Below are 25,207 nucleotides of genomic sequence, written 5' to 3' on the forward strand. Positions count from 1 at the left end.
GTCATTGAATATATTCAAGGCGGAGATAGACAGATTTTTGAGCGATAAGGGAGTAAAGGGTTATGGGGAGCGGGCAGGGAAGTGGAGCCGAGTCCATGATCAGATCAGCCAGGATCTTATTAAATAATGGTGCAAGCTCGAGGGGTCGAATGGCCTACTCCTGCTCCTATTTCTTATGTTCTTATGTTAAAGGTCATCGACCTGAAACGTTAAGTCTGTTTCTCTCTCTCTCCAAATTGCACACTCTCACCACTCTTTGGGTAAAGAAGTTTCTCCTGAATTCCTTACTGGATTTATTAGTGACTATCTTACATTTATGACCCTTAGTCATATATTAAATGCCTTCATTATTATTAACATTTAAAGGATCCTGGCAGAGGGGGGTTGCAATCATCACAATTTGCTGTTTGTGTGATGACAGCAGATTTATTCCACTGAAGGTTCATAGAATATCTATAATTAATATAATGTTGCAAATATATGGGTCAAGTTAATTGCATTAGTGGCCTGTTGCTTGTATTTTGGAACACTTAGTAACGACCTCGCCAGACCAGTTCATTACAACGGATGCATATAAAAGCAAAACGTTAAAATATATAAAGAGCAAAAGAAGGATTTGCTCAGTTCTGTCATTGCATGGCAGAAATTGCATTGTAAAAAAAAAAAAAAAAATTGCAGGGCAAGAATTGCATTCAGTGCAGCAGCTCAAAGCATGCCCTCCGTTGTTGGCAACTTAATGCCCCATTCCCTCCCTGCTCCGTGCACTTTGCCCGCGGTGTTTGGAGCTTTTCTCACCCATTCTTACCTGAGAGCAGCTTGCAAAGCGCGGCGCTCCGTGTAGCGGCCCCTCGCTTGTCCTGACACACCGCCACGCGCCGCCAGCTGGCCCGCTCGGCCCTCCTGCTTATTGGCCGGCCCGGCCCGGCCCGGCCCAGCCCGTCAATCACTCGGTATCCCGGGCAACGCGGCCGTCCCGGAGCTCGCGCGCACTCGCCCTGGCGCCGGCTCTGATTGGACGGCGAAAGTGTCAATCATCGCAGGAGCCGGAAAGCGGGCATCTGATTCGCTGGAGTTGGGAGAGTATCCATAATTGCGGCCCAGAGAAGGCTGAAAGAGACCCTTTTACTCCCTAATTATGGCACAGTGTTCATGATAAACTTTGCATTTTACAGAATGCAACAATCTATCTCTCTCTCTCTCTATATATATATATATACATTAACAGGGGATTGAATGGTGAGGGAAGAGAAGGAAAGCAGGGATGTGATTTGTTGGGAGTCAGAATTGTTTGTCAATCAATTGCTTGCATGGCCCAGACATGAAAGAGGCACTTGTCCTCATAATTACAATACAGTATTCATTACAGTAACTTTGCATTATGCAGAATGCAACTCTTTCTATATATATTTTACATGTTTTTCTAAAGTTTATAAGTGGTGAGGCAGGGGAAGCAAAGCAGAAATCTGATTGGCTGGTGTCAGAGTATCCAGGCCTTGTTGCTTGTCAATTAATTGCTTGCCCAGAAATGCTGAGACCTTTTGCTGCATAACTATGGCACAGCATTCATTCCAAACTTTGCATGATACACAATGCAACATTTTCTATCCATATATCTGTCTATATTTTCCAGGAAAAGGTGCCACCCGCCCTCTTTGTTCCTGGCGGAAGTGAGCGTTTGACCGCAGGTAACCCCCGCCTCCAGCACTGCCAGGCCGGCTCGGAACTGACGTCCCGAAAACCCGACACCCGCAGAAAGGAAAGGAGACTTCCGCATCGGGCACAATGGGGAGAGCGGGAGCGCGTTAGGAGCCGGGAGAGGGGCAGGTAAGCGCAGCCCAGGTGGCCCTCCCTCACTCCGCCCTGCCCGTGCGGCTTGCACAACAGCTCTGTGTATCGCTGTCTGTCTCTCTCTGTATTTGTGTGTGACTGTTTGTCTGTGTCTCTGTCTGTCTGTGTGTGTGTGTGGCTGTCTGTCTGTGTGTGTGTGTGTGGCTGTCTGTCTGTGTGTGTGTGTGGCTGTCTGTCTGTGTGTGTGTGTGGCTGTCTGTCTGTGTGTGTGTGTGGCTGTCTGTCTGTGTGTGTGTGTGGCTGTCTGTCTGTGTGTGTGTGTGGCTGTCTGTCTGTGTGTGTGTCTGTCTGTCTGTGTGTGTCTGTCTGTGTGTGTGTGAGGCTGTCTGTCTGTGTCTGTGTGTGAGGCTGTCTGTGTGTGTGAGGCTGTCTGTGTCTGTGTGTGTGAGGCTGTCTGTGTCTGTGTGTGTGAGGCTGTCTGTGTCTGTGTGTGTGAGGCTGTCTGTGTCTGTGTGTGTGAGGCTGTCTGTGTCTGTGTGTGTGAGGCTGTCTGTGTGTGAGGCTGTCTGTGTGTGTGTGTGTGTGAGGCTGTCTGTGTGTGTGTGTGTGAGGCTGTCTGTGTGTGTGTGTGTGAGGCTGTCTGTGTGTGTGTGTGTGAGGCTGTCTGTGTGTGTGTGTGTGAGGCTGTCTGTGTGTGTGTGTGTGAGGCTGTCTGTGTGTGTGTGTGTGAGGCTGTCTGTGTGTGTGTGTGTGAGGCTGTCTGTGTGTGTGTGTGTGAGGCTGTCTGTGTGTCAGGCTGTCTGTGTGTGAGGCTGTCTGTCTGTGTGTGAGGCTGTCTGTCTGTGTGTGTGTGTGTGTGTGTGAGGCTGTCTGTCTGTCTGTGTGTGTGTGAGGCTGTATCTCAGTGGGTAACACCCTTGTCTGAGTCAGAACATTGTGGTTTGACTCCCAATTCAGAGACTTGAGTGCACAAATCTAGCCTGACACTCCAGTGCAAGGCTGAGGGAGTGCTGTACTGTTGGAGGTGCCGTCTTTCAGATCATAGCACGAAAGGCGGCCATTCATCTCATTGAGCCCGTGCCAGCTCTCTGCAAGAGCACTGCAGCTCGTCCCACTCCCCCGCCCTATCCCTGGAGCCCTACAATTTCTTTTCTTTCCAACTCCCTTTTGAAGGCTGTGATTGAGTCTGCTTCCACCCTTTCAGGCAATAAATTCCAGATCTTAACCACTCCTTGTGTAAAATAAGTTTTTTCGTATATTGCCGTTGGTTCTTTTGCCAGTCATCCTCTTGAATTCTTAACACTATCCTCCTCACTGTTCACTATACTTCTAAGTTTTGCGGCATCTGCAAATTTTGAAATTGTGCCCTGTCCAAGTCATTAAAATATGATCCAAAAAAAGCAGTGGTCCTAGAATCGACCCTTGGGGAACACCACCTTCCTCCAGTCCGAAAAACAACCGTTCACCACTACTCTGTTTCCTGTCACTTAGCCAACTCCATATCCAGGCTGCCACTATCCCTTTTATTCCATGGGCTTCAACTTTGCTGGCAAGCCTAATATGGGGCACTTTGTCAAAAGCCTTTTGGAAGTCCATGTATACTATGTCAACTGCATCGCCCTCATCAACCTCTGTTACCTCATCAAAAAACTCTCTTAAGTTGGTTAAACATGATTTGCATTTAACAACTCCATGCTGGTTTTCCTTAATTAATCCATGCTTGTCCAAGTGACTGTTAATTTTGTCCCTGGATATTGTCTCTAAAAGTTTGCCCACTACCGAGGTTATTCTGACCGGCCTATAGTTGCTGGGTTTATCTTTACACCCATTTTTGAACAAGGGTGTAACATTTGCAGTTCTCCAGTCCTCTGGCACAAGCCCCATTTCTAATGCAGATTATGGCCAGTACCTCCGCGATTTCTTCCTTCACTTCCCTCAGCATCCTAGGATGCATCCCATCTGGTCCTGGTGACTTATCTACTTTAACTACAGACAGCCTTTCTAGTACCTCGTCTTTATCAATTCTTATCCCATCTCCTCAACTACCTCCTTTACTATGTCTATGGCAGCATCCTTTTCCTTGGTGAAGACAGATGCAAAGTACTCTTTTAGTACCTCAGCCTTATCCTCTACCTCTATGCATAGGTCTTTTTGGTCCTTAATCGGCCCCACCCCTCCTTGCTACCTGCTTACTATTTGTATGCCTATCAAAGATTTTTGCATTGCCTTTTGTGTTAGCTGCCCTTCTATTCTCATACCTTTTCTTTGCCCCTCTTAATTGCTTTTTCACTTCTTCTCTGAACTTTCTATATTTAGTCTGATTCTCAGATGTATTTTCGACCTGACATCTGTCATACGCGCTCTTTTTCTGTTTTATCTTACTCTCTATCTCTTTCGTCATCCAGGGAGCTCGGACTTTAGTTGCCCTACCTTTCCCCCCAGTGGGAATGTACCTCGACTATTTCCTCTTTAAAGTCAGCCCATTGTTCCACTACAGTTTTGCCTGCTAATCTTTGATTCCAATTTACCTGCGCTAGATCCATTTTCATCCCACTGAAATCTGCCTTCCACCAATTAAGTATTTTTACTCTGGATTGCGCCCTGTCCTTTTCCATAGCTAATCTATACCTTATGATACTATGATCACTGTTCCCTAAATGCTCACCTACTGACACTTGCTCCAATTGACCCACCTCATTCCCCAGAACCAGATCCAGCAATGCCTCCTCCCTCGTTGGGCCGAAAATGTACTGATCAAGAAATTTCTCCTGCACGCATCAGAAATTATTCCCCCTCTCTGCCCTTTATATTATCCCAGTATCTATTAATATAGTTGAAGTCCCCCATTATCACTAAGTTCTTACATCTCTCTAATTTCTCTGCCAATTTGCTCCTCCATATTTTTCCCACTAGTTACTGGTCTGCAGAATACATCTAGTCGTGTAATGGCACCTCCTATTATTTCTTAACTCTAGCCATTGGATTCTGCCCTTGACATTCTCCTCCAGGACATTCTCTCTCCAGCACTAACCTTCTTAATCATTACTGCCACACCACCTCCTATCTTTCCTTCCCTATCTTCCCTGAACACACAATATCCAGGAATATTTAATACCCAATCATGCCCTTTTTTGAGCCAGGTCTCTGTTATTACCACAACATGATATTCCCATGTGGCTATTTGTGCCTGCAGCTCACTAACCTTGTTTACTACACTTTGTGCGTTCACCTACATACACTGTAAACCTGTCTTAGATCATCCTGTGCTCCCTTAGTCTTGAACCCACCTAATACTTTTATTATTTCTTGCTTTAGTGCATTCTATCTCTCCCAATCCTGTGCGCTCTTTGTTTCTCCTTTTCTCATGAGACGTTAAACCCTGCTCTCTTGGGTGGATTTAAAAGATCCCATGGCACTATTTCGAAGAAAAGCAGGGGAGTTATCCTGATCAATATTTATTCCTCAATCAACATCACTGAAACAGATTATCTGGTCATTATCACATTGTTGTTTGTGGGAGCTTGCTGTGCACAAGTTGGCTGCTGTGTTTCTCACATTACAACAGTGACTACACTTTAAAGAGTACTTCATTGGCTGAAAAGCACATTGGAACGTCTGGTGGTCGTGAAAGCCGTTCTATAAATGCAAGTCTTTCTCTGCTGACACTCGAGATTTGCCATTTATCAGCCTCAATCAGGAAGTCAGCTTAAGTGGCGCTTGGTCCCCAAATTTTTTTTTTAAATTGTTCACCATCACTGCGAAGTTTCCAACCTGCAGCAGTCCCTTTGTTGACCTGCAGCCTGTGAGGGAGGGGAGGGGAGGGGACTTGTTTCAAGTTAAAGAACACACATAGTTGCTGGTAAATTTTTATTTGAAAACAAAGGAAGAATTGATTTCTATTGCGGCAGAGGACCGGGAGGAGGTTGTCTACCCCCTCAGCGATGGCATCATGTAACTTGAGTGAATTGTAATATTCCGGACTTGAGGGTTTGGTGTTTTTTTAACTAAATTTTTTTTAGGTGCTTAAAAAAAATTCACAGCAGCGACCAACTAACATCTAGGGAATTGAAACTGCAACAACAGGTAGTGGGGAATTATTTTCGGGGTTGTTTGTCGGCTATTTACACTAGGTGTTCTCTTTAAACGCCAGAGAATCGAGACTGGTGTAAGTGAAGATGTCTGCAGGTTTGTTGCTCGTGACAGACATGGTAAAAGTGCAGTCGAACTGAATTTCCAGAGAAATGGTGCGGTGCGGTGCGGCGCTCTTCCTGAATTCTGGGGAAGGTTGTCAAAGGAGAAATGTGTTCAGGTGTTTCTGTGGATAACGGCAATGAATGTCCCAACACCTTGACGAGCTGGAAGATAATATTTGAGTTAGGTGTTTTTTGAAGAGGTGTTTTGGTTTCGTGTTGTGTAGCTTCCAGTTTATTTCCATTTTGACCTCTTTAATACAAATGAATCAAGTCGTCTGTGTTTGCCTGCAGTTATTTGTCCTGTGATTGCATCCTGTCTGACAACGTTGAGGAATCTGACCAAGGCCCACAAGTTTTCAAGGGAAAACAAATTAACTTGTGGAATGCAATCCTCAAAACCGCCAATAAAAATCCTGGATTAAAAATGGAATGTTGCCTATTCACTGACTGAATACCAGTGGCCCAGATCATGGAGAATAACAGCCATTTTCTATATGATGGGCAAGGGTTTTTCTCTTCACCAAAGAAAATGGACAGAATCACGAAGTACTGGTGTTTTCAAGAAAAAAAAATCCTGACTCAATAAATCAGAACTTGACAGTCAACAAGTGGCCTTTAAGATAATAGGTACAGATTGTGCCTGGCCATTGGCGATGTAATATTTGTATTTATTTATTTACTTCACGGGATGTGGGCATTGTTGGCAAGGCCAGCATTTATTGCCCTTGAGAAGGTGGTGGTGAGCTGCGGCCTTGAACCACTGCAGTCCGTGTGGTGAAGGTACTCCCACACTGTTGACTTTATCGTAGTGGTTTTGGTACAACTGAGGCTTGCTAGGCCATTTCAGAGGGCAGTTAAGAATCAACTACATTGCTGTGGGTCTGGAGTCACATATAGGCCAGACCGGGTAAGGACAGCAGATTGCCTTCCCTAAAGGACATTAGTGACCTAGTTGTTTTTTTCCGACAATCCAGCTGTTTCATGAATGGCGTTTGTGATGTAATATTTTTTGTGACTATATTGCTGCTGCTTGTACTTCCTTCGAGCAACACCAGTAGAAGCAACATGTTCACGCTGAAGTGAAACTCTCCACCCAAGCTTTTTCTCCAGACATCACTTTGCTCCTGCTCACCTATCTTTTATGCCAGAGGAGCAAATTCTGATTCTCTCCTGACATTCCTAGTTGCCATTCTCCGCGAGCAACTCTTGAATTTCAGGGAATTAATTGACCTTGACACTGAAGAAGCTTTTGGCATCTTCCTTTCTTGAGATGAAATCTTTGTACGTGTAGTGACCCCCATCTTTACTGCCATTTAGCAGTTTCAGTATGTTGGATAATGAGTTTGTATGATGTATGTTTAGAGGACCGTCCAAAGGGAAAATGAGCCATTTCCACAATGATTGGGCTCATGGATATTACGTGCTGTACTGCTTATAAATTAATTGCCCTCCTGTAGTGCATCTTCCCGTGCTGGGACATGGTATCCTCTTGTCAACTGTGCATGAGGACGTATGTCACATTCAGCCTTATTCATTTCAATTTAAGCCGTACAGGGGATTGAAGTTGGCTTTTTGCCTCGAACGTGCCCGGTTCAATAGTTTCCAAATGGAAGTGTTTTTTTTAAACATGGAGCGAAGGTGTCATTTAGCTGTCGTTTCAAGGCTCTCGAGGTTGGAAGCTTCATCATGCGTGAGAAGATTTGAAACTCGGTCACTTCACAATTTGTGGTGGCAGAGTGCCACAAGTTGGTCGGATGTGTATTGGTGCCTGCTATTCCACATCTTCCCAAAAAAGCGATTTTTCTCTCCCGCGTTGTGCCTGAGCGGAAAGCGAGTGTGAGCCCGGGCGATTCCTCACAGAGCAAGGAAACATTTGAGAGAGTCGCCCCGGGATGTGTGCACACCTTGCACCCAGTTTCAGTTGGAATTGGCGGAGGCTTTGCAGCAGCTTATCTTGCAGTCCTAATTGCCGTGGATGAGGTGTGGGGAGATCGGGGAAGGGGAGTGAAAAACCATTCTAATTTGGACAAAAAAAGAACGTCTTGCAATTATATAATGTCTTTCACAACCACCAGATGTCTCAAAGTGCTTTACAGCCAATGAAGTACTTTTGGAGTGTAGTCACTGTTGTAATGTAGGAAATACAGCAGCCAATTTGCACACAGCAATGTGATAATGACCAGATCATCTTTTTAATGTTATGTTGATTTTGAGGGATAAATATTGTCCAGGACAGTGGGGATAACTCCCCTGCTCTTCTTTGAAATAGCGCCATGGGATCTTTTACGCCCACCTGAGAGAGCAGGCGGGGCCTCGGTTTAACGTCTCATCCGAAAGACTGCACCTCTGACAGTTCGACGCTCCCTCAGCACTGCACTGGAGTGTCAGCCTAGATTTATGTGCTCCAGTCCTTGGAGGGGAGGGATTATGAACCCATAACTTTCTGGCAAAGAGGTGAGAGTGCTGCCCACTGCGACACGGCTGACACGGTAAGATAGTGGGACCCTATAGCGATCTACCTTCTGCAGTTTCTCATTTCTATGCGTTTCAGTTTTAGTGGGTTTGTACTTCCTTCTTCAATTCCTGTTTCTTTTTTAGCCCTTTGATCCCATCATGATCTTCCCAAACAATATTGTGACCTTTTGCACGTCGTTGTCATAGTACCGTTCAATGTGAGGGCGGGCTGCCTAAGGGCACTAACCGCTGTTTGTTTTAGCGGTATTGCTGTGACAACTGTCAGTGATTCTTGTTTTGTCCCAGGGTACATTTTAAGAACAATTCACAACGTGCCAGTAACGTTTCTTTTTGCTGTCTACCAATACAAGTGAGAGAGAAGTGTCTAATTATCTCGCTCAGGGGTTCTATTGAAAGTGTTTGGAGATCAGAGAAACTCGTTGTATAAATTCAGACTTGCGTGTGGCATTTATCTTTCTTCAGCAGGACCTTAACACGTTCTCTGAATTGGCCTCCTCATTATCTGGTCATTATCGCATTGCTGTTTGTAGGAGCTTGCTGTGTGCCTATTGGTTGCTGCGTTTCTTACATTACCTGGATAACAGTGACTGCATTTCAAAACAACTTCATTTGCTGTCCTGAGGTCATGAAAGCCGCTATATAAATGTAAGTTCTTTCACATGCATTCCCCTTCACTATCCACTCACCGCAACACACAATCCTTCCCTAACTTCTTTCTTGCCTTTTAGTAAACTCTGATGCTCCTAATCCCATGCTCCTCATTTTAAATTAAACTATTGCAATAGTTCTACTGAAGGACGAATGTCTTGGGAACGAGTCTTGCATCACCCTTCATATTAAAACACATTGAGTTTGGCTCAACATAGTTCTGTTCTATAATCCTCCATTACACTGGATTCGATTTGAAGGTTCGAATCTAAAGACTTTATAGTGTTTGTATAGAAAGGTCTTTTGATAAATGGACAAAAACCGAACCTTAACTTATTTCCTTTGTTTTTAAAGTGACCAGTGGAAAGTCCATGTGGTTTGATGGGTAGTTTTAAAAGTGCTATGAGATGGTCGGCATTTTCAGATACTACTGCGTGTGGAATTGGTCAGCGTTAGCTTGTGTTTTGCATCGTTGAAATACTGTGCAACTGTTAATGCGGGATTTTAAATAGGTTTTGCAAAAGAGTCATGAATGATCTGGGTTACTATTTAAGGTCTGTTTTTCATCCCGTTACTTCCTTCCTCATTGGGAAATCTGAGTGAAGGCCAAAGGCTTGAGCAAGAAGCTGACCAAATTCAAAGGGAGGTTCGAGACGTAGTGATGGCCGATGCCAAGATTGGGTTTAAAAGCCGGTAGATGCTTGGGAGTTCAGAGAACATGACCTTGCTACCTGTGACATCTGCAGGTCTGAGATCTTAGTTGACCACCTGGGACTTCCTCCCTGTGATGACTCTGTCGCTTCAACATTGGCAATATTGCCCCTTTGTTCCCTGTCCCTTTCTGTTCATGACCTTAATCCCTGCCCACCTTCCTCTTGACCTGGCCTGCCATTCTATTTAATCTAAAAAAAAAAGTTTCAGTGCATTAAATACAGGGCAACTTGTAGGCTGTAACATGTTACAAGGGGTAAGTGAGCATGGGCGTGGAGTGGTTTATCAACATCCATTGTTGCAATACATTGTTGAAATACTGTTGTCGTTATTTCTGATCTCTTAAGAACAAAGGAACATTAGAATTTTTTTTGTATTTGTTTCTGGGATGTGGGTGTCGCTGGCAAGGCCAGCATTTATTGCCCATACCCAATTGCCTTTGAAGGTGCAGTCCGTGTGGTGATGGTACGCCCACAGTGCTGTTAGGGAGGGAGTTTCAGGACTTTGGCCCAGTGACGATGAAGGAATGGATGATATATTTCCAAGTTGGGATGGTGTGTGACTTGGAGGCGAATTTGCAAGTGATGGTGCTGCCCTTGTCGTTCTGGGTGGTAGTGGTCGCGGGTTTGGGGCATGGGTAGGCCATATGGCTCCTCGAGCCTGCTCCGCCATTCAAAAAGATCATGGCTGATTTTCAACCTTAACTCCGCCATGATCCCTTGATTCGACTCAGTCGCCAGGCTTATACTTTTGGTGTTTGTGACTGGAGCTAAAATACGGGATGGTTTTTTGCTGCACGTGACCAGAGAGGAGCATTCATCGTATGGAGCGTGTTGTGGTTTTGTTGCAATATGTCAAAATTCCATCACCAGCAGTTCAAATCCTGTTGTTCAATTGTGAGAATCTGCTCTGTAGTACACTCTGCCGTGGGTCCGACCCGCAGCTGAAACAGCAGCAAAAAACAGTCTCCATGCACTCCAGCTTTTGTTGCACTGAATTAGTTCTGACTTTCCGTTCGCCTTCCCCCTCTCCCCTTCCTTTTTCTTAGCTTGTTCACTTATTAGTATTTGTTTGCAGTGTGTCAGCTAGTGGCTCAGTGGGTAGCACTCTTTATCCTTGATAAAGTGCAACATCCCCACTGACACATGGGAGTCCCTGGCTAAAGACCGCCCTAAGTGGAGGGAGAGCATCCGGGAGGGCGCTGAGCACCTCGAGTCTCGTCACCGAGAGCATGCAGAAAACAAGCGCAGACAGCGGAAGGAGCGTGCGGCAAACCAGACTCCCCACCCACCCTTTCCTTCAACCACTGTCTGCCCCACCTGTGACAGAGACTGTAATTCCCATATTGGACTGTACAGTCACCTGAGAACTCATTTTTGGAGTGGAAGCAAGTCTTTCTCTATTTTGAGGGACTGCCTATGATGATGATGGGTAGCACCCTCGCCTCGGAGTCAGAAGGTTGTGGGTTCAAGTCCCACTCCAGGGACTTGAGCACACAAATCTGACCTGACACTCCAGTGCAGTGCTAAGGGAGTGCTACACTGTCGTAGGTGCTGTCTGTCGGATGAGACGTTCAACCGGAGTCCCCTCTACTCTCTCAGGTGGACATAAAAGATCCCGTGGCACTATCTCAAAGAAGAGCAGGGGAGTTCTCCCTGATGTCCTGGCCAATAATCCCTCAATCAACATCACTAAAACAGATTATCTGGTCATTATCACATTATTTTTGTGGGAGCTTGCTGTGCGCAAATTGGCGGCCACATTACAACAGTGACTACACTCCAAAAGTACTTAATTGGCTGTAAAGCGCCTTGAGACGTCCGGTGATCGTGAAAGGCGCTATATAAATGCAAGTCTTTTTCTTTTGGTTATTTACATTCCTTTCTGTCATTTTTACTTTTGTGCTATAACTTCTTAACTTTCTTATTTTCCCATAAAACAATTGAGTCCTGCAACTCCCTGTTGCTGGCTGTGGGGATCGGGGCCAAATCGAGATTAGAAGGAACCTGGGCTTGAAGGGAGCAGAGAAGGGTGTGACAATGGTCGTGACAGACAAGTTGGGCAACAACCTAATGGAGGAGATTCCAAGTCGGAGCAATAGAGTGCACACTGGGGCAGAATGGGGTAGAGTTTAAAAACGTATGATGGGGGGAGGTTTGGAATCTATATTGCAGGTGTGTCTGGCTCTGCTGCACAGGAGGGCAGGAAAAAGAGAGAGCGAAAGTGATAGGGGATTTGATTGTAAGGGGAATAGATAGGCGTTTCTGCGGCTGCAACCGAGACTCCAGGATAGTATGTTGCCTCCCTGGTGCAAGGGTTAAGGATGTCTCTGAGCGGGTGCAGGACATTCTGAAAAGGGAGGGTGAATAGCCAGTTGTCGTGGTGCACATAGCTACCAACGATATAGGTAAAAAAAACGGGATGAGGTCCTACGAGACGAATTTAGGGAGCTAGGAGCTAAATTTAAAAAGTAGGACCTCAAAAGTAGCAATCTCAGGATTGCTACCAGTTCCACGTGCTAGTCAGAATGGGAATCGCAGGATCGCTCAGATAAATACGTAGCTTGAGCAGTGGTGCAGCAGGGAGGTATTCAAATTCCTGGGACATTGGAACCGGCTCTGCGGGAGGTGGGACCAGTGCAAACCCACCACCTGGTCAGGACCGGAACCAATGTCCGAGTGGGGAGTGTTTGCCAGTGCTGTTGGGGGGGGCGGGGTTAAACTAATATGGCAGGAGGATGGGAACCTATGCAGGGAGACAAAGGGAAATAAAATGGACGCAGAAGCAAAAGATAGAAAGGAGAATAGTAAAAGTGGAGGGCAGAGAAACCCAAGGCAAAAAATAAAAAGGGCCACATTACAGCAAAATTCTAAAGGGACAAAGTGTGTTAAAAAGACAAGCCTGAAGGCTCTGTGCCTCAGTGCGAGGAGTATTCGGGATAAGGTGGACGAATTAACTGCGCAGACAGCAGTTAACGGATATGATGTAATTGGCATCACGGAGACATGGCTCCAGGGTGACTAAGGCTGGGAACTCTACATCCAGGGATTTTCAACATTTAAGAAGGATAGACAGAAAGGAAAAGGAGGTGGGGTGGCGTTGTTGGTCAAAGAGGAAATTAATGCAATAGTAAGGAGGGACATTAGCCTGGATGATGTGGAATCGGTATGGGTGGAGCTGCAGAATACCAAAGGGCAGAAAACACGAGTGGGAGTTGTGTTCAGACCACCAAACAGTAGTAGTGAGGTTGGGGACAGCATCAAACAAGAAATAAGGGATGTGTGCAATTAAGGTACAGCAGTTATCATGGGTGACTTTAATTTAATATTGATTGGGCTAACCAAACTGGTAGCAATGTGGTGCAGGAGGATTTCCTGGAGTGTATTAGGGATGGTTTTCTAGACCAATATGTCGAGGAACCAACCAGAGAGCTGGCCATCCTAGACTGGGTGATGTGTGATGAGAAGGGACTAATTAGCAATCTTGGGGAAAATGTTGGCATCAATCATTAAGGATGAAATAGCGCATTTGGAAAGCAGTAACGAGATCGGTCCAAGTCAGCATGGATTTATAAAAGAGAAATCATGCTTGACGAATCTTCTGGAATTTTTTGAGGATGTAACTAGCAGAGTGGACAAGGGAGAACCAGTGGATGTGGTGTATTTGGACATTCAAAAGGTTTTTGACAAGGTCCCGCACAAGAGATTGGTGTGCAAAGTCAAAGCACAAGGTATTGGGGGTAATGTACTGACGTGGATAGAGAACTGGTTGGCAGACAGGAAGCAGAGAGTCGGGATAAACGGGTCTTTTTCAGAATGGCAGGCAGTGACTAGTGGAGTGCTGCAGGGCTCAGTGCTGGGACTCCAGCTCTTTACAATATACATTAACGGTTTGGATGAAGGAATTGAGTGTAATATTTCCAAGTTTGCAGATGACACTGTGAGGGGAAGTGCTTAAGAGGCTGCAGGGTGACTTGGACAGGTTAGGTGAGTGGGCAAATGTATGGCAGATGCAGTATAATGTGGATAAATGAGAGGTTATCCATTTTGGGGGCAAAAACACGAAGGCAGAATATTATCTGAATGGCGGCAGATTAGGAAAAGGGGAGGTGCAACAAGACCTGGGTGTCATGGTTCATCAGTCATTGAAGGTTGGCATGCAGGTACAACAGGCGGTGAAGAAGGCAAATGGTATGTTGGCCTTCATAGCTAGGGGATTTGAGTATCGGAGCAGGGAGGTCTTACTGCAGTTGTACAGGGCCTTAGTGAGGCCTCACCTGAAATACTGTGTTCAGTTTTGGTCTCCTAATCTGAGGAAGGACGTTCTTGCTATTGAGGGAGTGTAGCAAAGGTTTACCAGACTAATTCCAGGGATGGATGGACTGTCATGAGGAGAGACTGGATCAACTGGGTCTTTATTCACTGGAGTTTAGAAGGATGAGAGGGGATCTCATAGAAACGTATAAAATTCTGACGGGACTGGACGGGTTAGATGTGGGAAGAATGTTCCCGATGTTGGGGAAGTCCAGAACCAGGGAACATAGTCTTAGGATAAGGGGTAGGCCATTTAGGACTGAGATGAGCAGAAACTTCAGAGTTGTTAACCTGTGGAATTCCCTGCCGCAGAGACTTGTTGATGTCAGTTCATTGGATTTATTCAAGAGGGAGTTAGATCTGGCCCTTACTGCTAAGGGGTTCAAGGGGTATGGAGAGAAAGCAGGAAAGGGGTACTGAGGGAATGATCAGCCATGATATTGAATGGTGGTGCAGGCTCGAAGAGCAGAATGACCACCTCCTGCATCTATTTTCTATGTTTGGTGTCTTATCTGCATCTGCGCAAATTGGCTGCCACATTTCCTACATCATAACAGTGACAACACTTCACAAAGTACTTCATTGGCTATAAAGCGATGTGGGAGGTCCAGTGGTCCTGAAAGGCGCTATATAAATGCAAGTCTATCTTTTTGTGTGTGTTGATTTTTCGTTTCGTTTTTTTTTGGGGGAGGACAGATTTCTAACCCAATTCTGAGGCGATTTGGAAACCTGTAAGTTTTCAAGTATGCTCATAAAACATGTTCTAGCATGTGCCAGAGCTGTGAGTGATTATTTTAAATTGAGAAACCAAGGTGAACGACCAATAGTGTATGACGCCATCAAAGATCACGACCGGATGTAATGATTCTGCAAATGTTATTAGGCGATAGTGAATCTGGGTTTTAAAAGCCTGCAAAAGTTGGGCGGCAGGAAATGGAGGCAGGTAATTGCTTTGAGGTCATGGAAAGAAAGTGGTAACGTGGCAGCATCGTGAGTTTTGAATTTAGGAAGAACAAGAGAGGTAAGTGGATCAGAGCACTGACCATAGTACTATTTGGTTAAAGAGAGCATGATAGGTCAGAGATCTATCTCTAGCTTTGAATCATGTATTGTAAATATTTATTTACAGGAATTTTAGTGCTCATGACTAGTCGAAAGTGTCTCCCTTACATTCTGATGGTAGTCTGTTTCTCTGCATTATGGGCAAGGCATGTTGCATTAGTGTTCATTCGAAGAGGTGGTTTGACCCCGACGAGGTGAATTGATGCAGATGGCCACCATTGTTAGTGCTGTCTGCCCACTGGGGAAGTCTGTATCAGAGACGCTGTTCTCGGGATGGATACAGTACGTCAGGGAAACTTGGCAGGTAGTTTCTGTGCCTCTACTATTGTATTTATCTTGTCTTGTCTTGTCTTGTTTCGATTGCAAGGGGTGCAGTTGGAACCCCAAATCAAGGTTTCTTTCGTGAATATTTGTTTCACCAGGCAGCTAACGCTGTGGGGTTAACGACAACAACAATTTGTATTTATATAGTGCCTTTAACGTAGTGAAACGTGCCAAGGCGCTTCACAGAGGCATTATGAGACAAAACATTTGACACCGAGCCAATAAGGAGAAATTAGGATAGGTGACCAAAAGCTTGGTCAAAGAGGTGGGTTTTAAGGAGCGTCTGGGACTGGACAGGTTAGATGCGGGAAGAATGTTCCCGATGGGGAAGTCCAGAACCAGGGCACACAGTCTTGGGATAAGGGGTAGGCCATGTAGGACTGATGAGCAGAAACTTCTTCAGAGTTGTTAACCTGTGGAATTCCCTGCCGCAGAGAGTTGTTGATGCCAGTTCATTGGATATATTCAAGAGGGAGTTAGATATGGCCCTTACGGCTAAAGGGATCAAGGGGTATGGAGAGAAAGCAGGAAAGGGGTACTGAGGGAATGATCAGCTATAATCTTATTGAATGGTGCAGGCTCGAAGGGCCGAATGGCCTACTCCTGCACCTGTTTTCTATATTTCTATGTTGAAGGAGGAAGGTAATTCCGGAGCTTGGGGCCTAGGCAACAGAAGGCACGGCCACCAATGGTTGAGCGATTATAACCAGGGGATACTCAAGAGGGCAGAATTAGACAAGCATAGATTTCTTGGGGGTGGGATTGTGGGACTGAAGGATATTTTCAGAGATAGGGAGGGGCGAGACCATGGAGGGATTTGAAAACTAGGATGAGAATTTTGAAATGGAGGCGTTGCTTAACCGGGAGCCAATCTTTGCGAGTTAGGACACAGACAACCAAGTTTTGGATCCCCTCCTAGTTTACATAGGGTAGTGTGTGGGAGGCCAGCCAGGAGTGGGTTGGAATAGTTCAGTCTAGATGCGGGCCATTCCATGAGTGTGCAAAATTACATATAAACTTTGTATCGCAGACATTGGTCCAAAGTAAGAATAACGAAGAGAATAGTGGGAACTTCAAGGCATTTTATTGTTTTGCAACAGATTCTGTTAGTTAAATAAACCACTGTACTTTATCTACTGGTTACTTGACTTTTGCTTCAGAATTGTAACGAGATAATGTGTAGTGCCCTCTAGCTAGGAGGTATAGGGAGCTGTATTGAGAGCGCGCGTCTGTGAAGGAACGCCATCTTAAAGCTCCACACATTGCCTGATATTTCCCTCAGAGCACTGAGAGACTAAAGCGATGAGTGCACAGAACACCACTGAAACAACCAGTTTGAGGCGAAGCAACAGAATCCGCACAACACCCAAATACCTGGAAAACTATGTACAGGAATAAGAAATCGGGAACACTGGACACTTGGATAAAGAATTAATAAGACAAGTTTTGTTAAACTTATAGTTGTTTAATGCATGTATTCATAAGAAGTTAACTACCTGTTTATATTGAAGCTAACTTTAATTAATTTTTTGTTTATGAAAGGAAAGTTGTAACGAGATAATGTATAGGGCCCTCTAGCTAGGAGGTATAGGGAGCTGTATTGAGAGAGCGTGCGAGAGTCTGTGAAGGAACACCATCTTAAATTTCGCTCCACATGGCTGTCTGAAATCTCCCAAATAAACAGTTAAGTTGAACTAAGAGTGTTCAAGAGACTATAAAATACAAGAATGTTATTTCTTAATAAACCTGATGTGTGTATAGTTTGTAGCCTGAAGAATATTACGACGGTCCAATCAGGACCATAGAGTGGTGACCCATATTGCTTGTGTGCCTCTGCTCAGTAAAAGGGTTGATTGTGCAACTTATGGCCCACTTTCTCGGAACACTTCACTTCTGTGGCCACGAGTTGGTTCAATGGAAGCTCGGGCTTGCTTGTGGAGGAGGATCTTTGTTTTGCGAACGGGGGGGAGGGCGGTGGGGGAGAAAGAGAGGGAGGAGAAGTAGTATCTGGAGTGCATGCAGAGAATGCGAGCTGGGGGTGAGAGGGGTTGCCTATCGGACTGTCTGCTTTCTCTTGTATCCAGTCCATGGGTCAGATGGAGATCCCTAGCACTGATCATGTTTTGGGAATGACAATGTAAGTTATTGAATGGAGAAAAGAAGCATGATCAGGGACCAAACCTTCCTCGGGCAGCTGTTGGTATGGCCAAGAGTTGGGATTTTCATGTAAAACCAAAAAGGTCGATGCAAGAAGAAAGGCCACAGCTGTCAAAGACCAGAGGTGGTAGCTGTTTCTAATCTTGAGACATGAGGAAACTGTAGTCTAAACATGATGTTGGTGATCGCAGTTTAACATGTTTGTATTGCCGCCTTCTGCTTATTTTAAAATGGGTGTTTTCCCTTTTTTAAACAAATGGAATAATTCCTGTGCTAAAATAGCACTTAAGAATGTCTCAGAAATGTTAAATGAAAGCGCTTAAAGTGCTTTTGAAGTATAGTCACTGTTGTAATGTAGGAAACGCGGCAGCCAATTTGTACATAGCAAGCTCTCTCAAACAGCAATGTGATAATGACCAGATAATCTGTTTGTGATGTTGGTTGAGATAAATATTGGCCAGGGCACTGGGGAGAATTCCCTAGCTCTTCTTGGAAATAGTGCCTTGGGATCTTTTACGTCCACCCGAGAAACCGAGACCCTGTCGAACATCTCCGAGACGGCATCTCGGACAGTGCAGCGCTCCCTCATTACTGCACTCGCATCAGCCTAGATTTTATGCTGAAATCTTTGGAGTGGGATTTCAACCTGCAACGTCCTGACTCTGGCGAGAGTGCTGCCCATTGAGTCACGGCTGACACCGAATTCACGAATAGGGCCATCAGTAATTTTTAATCTAGTGTCTTTAAAAGAATGGTAAAAATCCAGAATTTTTCATAGTCCCATTGAAGAACCGAGCTGAATTGTTGCTTGCTGATACCATGAGCAGCGTGGCAGTGTACCACGGCGAGGTCCAGGTCGGTGATTGGAGCGTGGGCAGGTACAGCAGGAGCGGTGAGGTCGGGGCAAAGGAGTGGTGAGAGATTGTAGAGGGACGTGATCGAGTCCCAGGAGAGGCGTGAGTTCGGGGCTCGGAAGAGGCGAGGCTCCAGGAGCAGCACAGGCCCACACTGCGATACGTGCGCGCACTGGGCCCGTTAAGCAGGGCAGGTCTCCAGTCATCTTGGATAACCCTTGCCACTGGACCAAGACCTAGCTCTGTCAAGCCCGTGTGGTGGCTGGTGTGCAACGGCCACCGCACGTTATTTAAATCCATGCACCGTATCTTCCACCCTTCAGGATGTAGTTCAGGACCTGGAATATTAGGTCCTTCATTGAAACACCTGTGAACTCATCCTCCTTTGGCGTGGCAGCAAGTCATCCTCGCTTCAAGGGACTGCCTACGATGCTGATGATGATCTCCCCTTGAGATTGAGGACTGAGGGTGTGTGGCTTTTAGGAAATTAATGAATGTAAAGTGGAATGATCAGCAAAAGAATGGATGGTGAATGTATTTTATAGATTTCATTAATAGAAAGGAGTTTACTGTGTGGGAATCCAAGGTGGGCGGAGCCTCGAGTAGAGCATAAACACTGGTAGTGGACCTGTTGGGCCAATTGGCCTGTTTCTGTGCTGCAAATACTTTGTAAATCCCTCACTTCAATATTAGTCAGGTGATGAGCCATCCAATACAGTCCCAATAGAATAGCTTGAGAGAAAAACAAAAGCCATGAACATAGTGCAGGAGCCCACGTGACCATAAGAATTAGGAACAGGAGTAGGCCATCTAGCCCCTCGAGCCTGCTCCGCCATTCAACAAGATCATGGCTGATCTGGCTGTGGACTCAGCTCCACTTACCTGCCCGCTTACCGTAACCCTTCATTCGCTTATTGGTTAAAAATCTATCTATCTGTGACTTGAATACATTCAATGAGCTAGCCTCAACTGCTTCCTTGGGCAGAGAATTCCACAGATTCACAACGCTCTGGGAGAAGAAATTCCTTCTCAACTCATTTTTAAATTGGCTCCCCTGTATTTTGAGACTGTGCCTCCTAGTTCTAGTCTCCCCGACCAGTGGAAACAACCTCTCTGCCTCTATCTTGTCTATCCCTTTCATTATTTTAAATGTTTCTATAAGATCACCCCTCATCCTTCTGAACTCCCAATGAGTAAAGACCCAGTCTACTCAATCTATCATAAGGTAACCCCCTCATCTCCAGAATCAGCCTAGTGAATCGTCTCTGTACCCCCTCCAAAGCCAGTATATCCTTCCTTAAGTAAGGTGACCAAAACTGCACGCAGTACTCCAGGTACGGCCTCACCAATACCCTGTACAGTTGCAGCAGGACCTCCCTGCTTTTGTACTCCATCCCCCTCGCAATGAATGCCAACATTACATTCGCCTTCCTGATTACCTGCTGCACCTGCAAACTAACTTAAATTTTTAAGCCGGTTCACGGACTCCCAGGCCGCCTGCAATTTCTGCGGTCTGGAGGAGTCCGTGTTCCATGTTTTTATTGAGTGCACGAGGTTGCAGCCCCTGTTCCATTATTTGAAGGGGCTGCTCCTGTAATTCTGGCTGCACTTCAGTCCCACTCTCCTGATCTTTGGGCACCCTGTGCGGAGCGGAGCGGGTAGGTCCGAAGGCCTCCTCGTAGGACTGCTGGGCACGGCCAAGGGTGCCATCAGCCGGTCCAGGCAGCGGGCGGTCGAGGGGGTCGTTCAACCTGACTGCCTGCCTCTCTTCCGCTCTTACATCCGGTCCAGGGTGTCCTTGGAGATGGAGCACGCGGTGTCCACCGGTACGCTCGCGGCCTTCCGCGAGAGGTGGGCACCGGAGGGACTGGAGTGCATCATCACGCCCGGCAACCAAATTTTAATTTGATTTTACGTTTTAAAGTTTAATTTGTTTTAATTGCCGGTGCTTTTAGTGTCCCCTTCCCTTTTATAGGGGGCACTGGGAAAATTGTGATTTTAGTGCCCAAAAAAAAAACAACACAAAAAAAACCAAAAAAAAGGAAAAAAAGGGCCTTGTAAATGTCTGGTGTGTCACCCAGGTCGGGTGGCACGGTTTAATGTTTTATGTTTTTGCAGGTAGACTCTAAAAGAGTTTCATGCACAAGGACCCCCAGGTCCCTCTGCACTGCAGCATGTTGTAATTTCTCCCCATTCAAATAATATTCTCTTTTACTGTTGTTTTTTCCAAGGTGGATGACCTCACATTTTCCGACATTGTATTCCATCTGCCAAACCTTAGCCCATTCGCTTAACCTATCTAAATCTCTTTGCAGCCTCTCTCTATCCTCTACACAACCCGCTTTCCCACTAATCTTTGTGTCATCTGCAAATTTTGTTACACTACACTCTGTCCCCTCCTCCAGGTCATCTATGTATATTGTAAACAGTTGTGGTCCCAGCACTGATCCCTGTGGCACACCACTAACCACAGATTTCCAACCCGAAAAGGACCCATTTATCCCGACTCTCTGCTTTCTGTTCGCCAGCCAATTCTCGATCCATGCTAATACAATTCCTCTGACTCCGCGTACCTTTATCTTCTGCAGTAACCTTTTGTGTGGCACCTTATCGAATGCCTTTTAGAAATCTAAATACACCACATCCATCGGTACACCTCTATCCACCATGCTCGTTATATCCTCAAAGACCATGGTGTGTTTAGAATGAGTATTGCACCAGACACCATCAAAGGTGTTGGGAATATCCATGGCTGTAACCAAAGTGTTCAAGAGCGGAGCACGCAGATTATCCGTGATCTAGTACTTGGATATACATTTGGAAGTGCCGTAACCTACAGGGCAATGGACCAAGAGCTGGAAAGTGAGGTTAAGACTGGATGGCCCCTTTTCTGTTCCCTGGCTGGCACAGACACGATGGGCTGAATGGCCTTCCTTCTGTGCCGTAAATTTCTATGATCTTGCCAAAAACAGTACTGGCAATCCTAGATTAGCCCAGAACTTTCAAGGATAATTTGAGAGTTAACAGCAGTTTGTGTATCTTTAGAAAGGAGTGATGTGATGACAATGTGGCAGTCAATGGAAGGCTAAGTCTCGTCGCCGAGAACATGCAGAAATCAAGCGCATGCAGCGGAAAGAGCGTGCGGCAAACCAGTCCCACCCACCCCTTCCCACAACGACTATCTGTCCCACCTGTGACAGGGACTGTGGTTCTCGTATTGGACTGTTCAGCCACCTAAGGACTCATTTTTAGAGTGGAAGCAAGTCTTCCTCGATTCCGAGGGACTGCCTATGATGAAGAAGGAACACTTTTTTTTTTGTGTGAATGAGCAGAGAGAAGGAAATGCGTGCTGCGAGTCAGACCCTGAAGCATCTTCATGGCGTGCACGGCTCAGGGGCTCTGGTGCTAGAGCTATGGCTGTGTTACATGCATAGACTCCACGTGAAGCTGAGTCACACAGAACGAGCGCCTCTCTGCTCCTTTAGAAATGTGCCCTTCGCAAACTGGTGAGAGGCTGTTGTACTCGGTGCTGAACACGTGTCGGGTTTGTGCTATTTCTCTCTCTCTCACTTAAATATTATAGATTCTCATGACACTGCTGCGGTTAGCTGCTGACAGTGATTTTGGTGACCAGGAACTCATGTATTCTTATCGATGGCCTACTTTAAACACAGTTTGATACGTATCTCGTGGCTTCTGTAATCCCATTTTCTCTTAAATGCACAGAAACCCTCTGTTTTCAGCACTGTCCATTCAGCAGTTAGTTATGTTACTGGACTGGAGGCTTGGACTAATGATCCAGAGACATGAGTTCGAATCCCACCACGGCAGCTGGGGGAATTTAAATTCAGTTAATTAAATAAATCTGGAATAAAAAGCTGGTATCAGTAACGGTGACCATGAAACTACCGGATTGTTGTTAAAACCCATTTGGTTCACTAATGTCCTTTTAGGGAAGGAACTCTTCTGTCCTTACCCGGTCTGGCCTATATGTGACTCCAGACTCTCAGCAATGTGGTTGACTCTTGACTGCCGTCTGCAATTCAAGAAGGCGGCTCACTGCCATCTTTTGGAGGTCATTTCAGGATGAGCAATAAATGCTGATTTTTGCCAGCGATGCCCACATCCTATGAAGGAATTTTTTTTTTTTTTTTTAAGTTGACCAATGTAGCCCTCTCCCTGACTGCTGGAAACACACGTGTAGCCTTGGGTACTTTAGTCGCTGCCTGTCTCCTTCCCGTAATTTAAAGGAAAATGGGAGATGCAACGAGACCTGGGTGTCATGGTTCATCAGTCATTGAAAGTTGGCATACAGGTACAGCAGGCGGTGAAGAAGGCAAATGGTATATTGGCCTTCATAGCTAGGGGATTTGAGTATAGGAACAGGGAGGTCTTACTGCAGTTGTATAGGGTCTGGGGAAAATGGAGTATGAGAAGAAGCTTGCAGGGAACATTAAGACGGATTGCAAAAGTTTCTATAGATATGTAAAGAGAAAAAGGTTAGTAAAGACAAACGTAGGTCCCCTGCAGTCAGAATCAGGGGAAGTCATAACGGGGAACAAAGAAATGGCGGACCAATTGAACAAGTACTTTGGTTCGGTATTCACTCAGGAGGACACGAACAACCTTCCGGTTATAAAAGGGGTCGGGGGGTCTAGTAAGGAGGAGGAACTGAGGGAAATCCTTATTAGCCGGGAAATTGTGTTGGGGAAATTGATGGGATTGAAGGCCGATAAATCCCCAGGGCCTGATGGACTGCATCCCAGAGTACTTAAGGAGGTGGCCTTGGAAATAGTGGATGCGTTGACAGTTATTTTCCAACATTCCATTGACTCTGGATCAGTTCCTATGGAGTGGAGGGTAGCCAATGTAACCCCACTTTTTAAAAAAGGAGGGAGAGAGAAAACAGGGAATTATAGACCGGTCAGCCTGACATCGGTAGTGGGTAAAATGATGGAATCAATTATTAAGGATGTCATAGCAGTGCATTTGGAAAGAGGTGACATGATAGGTCCAAGTCAGCATGGATTTGTGAAAGGAAAATCATGCTTGACAAATCTTCTGGAATTTTTTGAGGATGTTTCCAGTAGAGTGGATAAGGGAGAACCAGTTGATGTGGTATATTTGGACTTTCAGAAGGCGTTCGACAAGGTCCCACACAAGTGATTGATGTGCAAAGTTAGAGCACATGGGATTGGGGGTAGTGTGCTGACATGGATTGAGAACTGGTTGTCAGACAGGAAGCAAAGAGTAGGAGTAAATGGGTACTTTTCAGAATGGCAGGCAGTGACTAGTGGGGTACCGCAAGGTTCTGTGCTGGGGCCCCAGCTGTTTACACTGTACATTAATGATTTAGATGAGGGGATTAAATGTAGTATCTCCAAATTTGCGGATGACACTAAGTTGGGTGGCAGTGTGAGCTGCGAGGAGGATGCTGTGAGGCTGCAGAGCGACTTGGATAGGTTAGGTGAGTGGGCAAATGCATGGCAGATGAAGTATAATGTGGATAAATGTGAGGTTATCCACTTTGGTGGTAAAAACAGAGAGACAGACTATTATCTGAATGGTGACAGATTAGGAAAAGGGGAGGTGCAAAGAGACCTGGGTGTCATGATACATCAGTCATTGAAGGTTGGCATGCAGGTGCAGCAGGCGGTTAAGAAAGCAAATGGCATGTTGGCCTTCATAGCAAGGGGATTTGAGTACAGGGGCAGGGAGGTGTTGCTACAGTTGTACAGGGCATTGGTGAGGCCACACCTGGAGTATTGTGTACAGTTTTGGTCTCCTAACCTGAGGAAGGACATTCTTGCTATTGAAGGAGTGCAGCGAAGGTTCACCAAACTGATTCCCGGGATGGCGGGACTGACCTATCAAGAAAGACTGGATCAACTGGGCTTGTATTCACTGGAGTTCAGAAGAATGAGAGGGGACCTCATAGAAACATTTAAAATTCTGACGGGGTTAGACAGGTTAGATGCAGGAAGAATGTTCCCAATGTTGGGGAAGTCCAGAACCAGAGGTCACAGTCTAAGGATAAGGGGTAAGCCATTTAGGACCGAGATGCGGAGGAACTTCTTCACCCAGAGAGTGGTGAACCTGTGGAATTCTCTACCACAGAAAGTTGTTGAGGCCAATTCACTAAATATATTCAAAAAGGAGTTAGATGAGGTCCTTACTACTAGGGGGATCAAGGGGTATGGCGAGAAAGCAGGAATGGGGTACTGAAGTTGAATGTTCAGCCATGAACTCATTGAATGGCAGTGCAGGCTAGAAGGGCCGAATGGCCTACTCCTGCACCTATTTTCTATGTTTCTATGTTTGATGAGGCCTCACCTGGAATATTGTGTTCAGTTTTGGTCTCCTAATCTGAAGAAGGACGTTCTTGCTATTGAGGGAGTGCAGCGAAGGTTCACCAGACTGATTCCTGGGATGGCTGGACTGTCATATGAGAAGAGACTGGATCAACTGGGCCTTTATGAACAGTGGTGTACATTTAAGGAGATATTTCACAACTCTCAAGAAAAATATATTCCAGTGAGAAGGAAAAGGTGTAAGAGAAAAGATAGCCATCCGTGGCTAACTAAAGAAATAAAGGACGGTATCCAATTAAAAACAAGGGCATACAAAGTGGCCAAAACTAGTGGGAGGACAGAAGACTGGGAAGCTTTTAAAAGCCAGCAAA

General features: G+C 45.6%; 2 protein-coding genes across 3 annotated transcripts in view; one reads left to right on the forward strand and one right to left on the reverse strand.

Moving 5' to 3' along the window:
* slc37a4a (solute carrier family 37 member 4a) overlaps positions 1 to 939 on the reverse strand; it is a 53,439-nt gene extending 52,500 nt beyond the window's left edge. Inside the window, exon 1 of one of the 2 annotated variants that reach the window (XM_070894461.1) lies at positions 806 to 939. The gene's annotated coding sequence lies outside the window, so the exon portion shown is untranslated. The remainder of the gene's footprint in view (positions 1 to 805) is intronic. The other variant, XM_070894462.1, reaches the window with a different exon arrangement.
* Positions 940 to 1,743: 804 nt separating this feature from the next.
* The window catches only part of LOC139275662 (proprotein convertase subtilisin/kexin type 7-like), a 233,456-nt gene continuing 209,992 nt past the window's right edge, over positions 1,744 to 25,207 (forward strand). The window contains exon 1 of the mRNA XM_070892830.1: positions 1,744 to 1,824. The gene's annotated coding sequence lies outside the window, so the exon portion shown is untranslated. The remainder of the gene's footprint in view (positions 1,825 to 25,207) is intronic.

Source organism: Pristiophorus japonicus, chromosome 11, assembly GCF_044704955.1.
Source record: "Pristiophorus japonicus isolate sPriJap1 chromosome 11, sPriJap1.hap1, whole genome shotgun sequence".
In the NCBI taxonomy this organism is placed as follows: domain Eukaryota; kingdom Metazoa; phylum Chordata; class Chondrichthyes; family Pristiophoridae; genus Pristiophorus; species Pristiophorus japonicus.